The following is a 3,571-nucleotide window of genomic DNA, read 5'->3' on the forward strand; positions in this document are numbered from 1 at the left end:
GGCACATGACATCAGAGAATAACCACATTTTAAATCTGGGAAACAACTTTATAATCTCTGTAGTCCTTTGGTCTCGGAGGGTTTCCTGGACTCTCCAAAACCTGACAGTCATCTCATGGCACAACTGGGCCCTTTTGACCTTATTGTTGGACCGTTTTCTTTTCTCCTCACAAAACACTGGTTAATAAGAAATACAAAAGCAACAGCTGAAAATGCCCCCAGCCATTTCTCTCACAGACCTTCAGTCCTTCTTCCTTTCTGTAATCCACAAAGTAGAGAGAATCACATCGAATTTAAACATTTAATGAATGAAAGAAAAGAAATCCAAAAGCACTCCTGACTTTCAACATCTTATCCCTTCTGAAATATTTTAAATAGTGTTTTCAAGAGAAGAATAGGTGAAGATGGGTAAATGAAGAGTTGAATTAAGGTCCTCTTTTACTACTGGGTTGAAGCATTTAATTAGATTGCTGTAGCAATATTCAGAAAAACCTAGAAATCTACAGTGCTTTCTTTGTTGTGCAATGGTTTCTCTTTTGCATTCCTCCTGACCCCCATTGTCTACTCACCACCAATTCATCCCTGGGGGAGGCCTGTCTTAGTGCATTAATGAAATCACTAATGTCTGGCCATATATACCTTAGTACCACTGTTTCTGAATGGCATTTATATTATGCTCTGCCTTCTGTATCTTTCATGAGGGAGTTTTTATGTGTCACTAAAAAATACTGGATAACACTCTTTATTAGCCCCATGATACCCCAGCCCATCAATACTTGTCCAGACCTGATGAGATCATGCTATGGTTCTTAATCAGAGTGAATGAGAACAAGAAATACCTTTATTAAAAAATCAATTAAAAACCAGTTGGCCCAGGTAAACAAAAAGCATCACATCACGAGGGTGTGAAAGAGGACTAATAATGAAATAAAGTGGTGGTGGTGGTAGGGTGCTGCTGAGGTGAAGGCCTAGACATTACTGGTCACTTTTATGCATGTCAGTTTTGTTTTAAATAAAATCCTTTCCTTCGAACACAAAAATGCAGTCACATACCACTCTCATGTGGCCTGAATGATTTTTCTAGGAGCAGGGATGGATTTTTGCAGAACCATCCATACCTGGTTCTCTGTGTAGCCAGTGAGACAGGAAGCCTGACTGATGTAAGATGGGTAATGTGGACCTTGAATTTCTGCTTCAGGAGCAGCTTGGATGATGGGTTAAAGTTTAGATTTCAGGGACCCTTTTCCAGAATCCCTTTTAGCCGAGCTGAGAAGAAATTGGAAATCTGCATTTTTACCAAACATCCCCAAATGGATCTCATCCTAAAAAAGAAAGGTTGAGAACCATTCTTATAAGAGACATGGCTCATGGATTTGACTTCTTACAGAAGAAAATTCACTGAAATCATGGATACTTCGGTTTCCTGATGTATACCTGTTTGTAACTACCCAATCCAATAAGATATGTAATATTTTTCTCCCACTAGAAAGTTCCCTTAAGCCCATTGCAGTTCTGTCTCACCGCCACCGCTTGCCAAGGCAACTACTGATTTGATTTTTATCACCACAGATTAGTTTTGTTTGTTCACGGACTTTGATTAAGTGGAATCATACAATAGATACTCTATTATGTCTTGCTTCTTTTGTCAGGTTTGTGAGAGTTCATGATATAATGTATTTATAGCACTTAGCACAGGCCAGGCCTCAATTAATGTGTGGTGCTGTGGGTTAATCGGCCAGACCGCAAAGCCATTTGAACTACAAGGTCAGTGGTTCAAGCTCACTAGTCGCTCCTTGGAAACCCTACACAGGATCTCTATGAGTGGGAACCAACTCAACGGCACTTAACAACAACAAATGGCACTGTAGGATAAACACTGGACTATTATCCACAGGTTAGTGGTTCAGACACATTAGTCACTCCTCTAAAACCCTATACAGGGTCGCTATGAGTGGAAACCAACTCAATGGCACTTAAAAACAACAACTGTCATCATCGGAGTCCTGGTGTGGCACTGTAGGATACGTACTGGACTACAAACTGCAAGGATGAAGTGCCCTGGAATGCTGACCACAAGATTGGTGGTTTAAACCCACCAGTTGCTCCTTGGAAACCCTATACAGGGTCATAAGAGTAACAACTAAATTAGACAGCACTTAACAACAACACTCATCATCATCAGTATTATTAATACCATTCCATCCTCTGAATATTTTTAATGATGATTTTGGTTTTCCTTAGTATTAAAAAATAATAGGAATACATATGATGACCACACAGCACCACCAGACTTTCTGTAAGGAGTCATACTGGCACAAACAGTTAAGCATTCAACTGCTAGTCCAAATACTGGCAGTTCAAATCTCTGAGAGAAAGATGTAGCAATCTGCTGCTGTCGTGTCACATGGTGTGTGGGGGGGTGGGGAGTGGGGGGGTATCATTATGAATCAGAACTGACTTGACATCATCACCTAGTAGCAAATCTTCCTGCTGGGAGATCCAATTGCTTTATGACAACCCTGAACTTAATGAAATGACTGATTATCCTGATGGCAATATGACTGCTATGTAGACACTGGTCACCTGCCCTCTGACTCTAATTGTAGTAAATTTATCGTGGTTTTCTAGAGAGCTTGGACATGATTGTTACATGAATATTTCTGCTTATGAAGCTCATGAGAAATGGAGCCAGATTCCCTCAAATACAGAAAGAGACCTTTAATAAGAGAATAGTTCTTTATCTATAGTTCACCTTCTAGGAAGCAAGCCATCGGGTCTCTTGTATTACCTTTAATTGTTTTCCATCTATAATTACAACATTTAGAATATAGTCATTAGAAAATGAGAGAGAATAAGACAAGGCACAAATATTATACTTGTGCTCATTTCTGGTTCAAACGGGGTTCTTCAAATGGGAATGTAGATAGCAGAGAAACTAGCATTAGATTTATTTATTTTATTATTATATGTTTATTTTTACCAAGAAGACTTTTCAACCTGAAGTCCCTCCAGAGCAGATTAGAAACTTTTTCCAGGAAAACTAAATCTAGACTGAAAAAATATATGACATTAAGATCTATTTAGTAAATTCCCTTGGTAGAAAGCCCAATATTAGACATGATTCCTTGTGTGGAAAGAATAAGTCATATTAAATAGTGTGCATTTGAAAGAAAAGGAGATAGCCAAAAAGAGAGAGAGAGACAAGGAGGAGGAGAAAGAAGAGAAGGGAGGCAAGAAAAAGAGAAAGAAGAAAGAGGACAAGATGTTTGAGTAAAAGCAACTCCATTTTGCCATGCTGATGGTAACAGAGCAAGGAGGTTCATAATGTTTCATTCCATGGCAGTCCAGGTTTCAGACAATGGCGGAACATAGCGAGACAGAGCAGTGTCACAACCATTTCATACGACCTATTGCAACAAGCCCTCTGAGGCCCTCACAACGTGATTCGCTTATAACTCAATTGGAGAAATTCCTTTGGTTTGCTTTTATTACATAATTTTGGAGGCATACTTATTTTTTAAGGAGCTCTGGTAGCGTAGTGCTTATGAATCAGGCTGTGAACCTCAAGGTC

At 39.3% G+C, this 3,571-nt stretch overlaps 1 pseudogene; it reads right to left on the reverse strand.

Annotated features, from left to right (window-relative positions):
- Nucleotides 1-1,217: 1,217 nt before the first annotated feature.
- The window catches only part of LOC102827822, a 96,502-nt pseudogene continuing 94,148 nt past the window's right edge, over nt 1,218-3,571 (reverse strand).

This window comes from Chrysochloris asiatica, unplaced genomic scaffold (genome assembly GCF_000296735.1).
Source record: "Chrysochloris asiatica unplaced genomic scaffold, ChrAsi1.0 scaffold00171, whole genome shotgun sequence".
NCBI classification, from domain to species: domain Eukaryota; kingdom Metazoa; phylum Chordata; class Mammalia; order Afrosoricida; family Chrysochloridae; genus Chrysochloris; species Chrysochloris asiatica.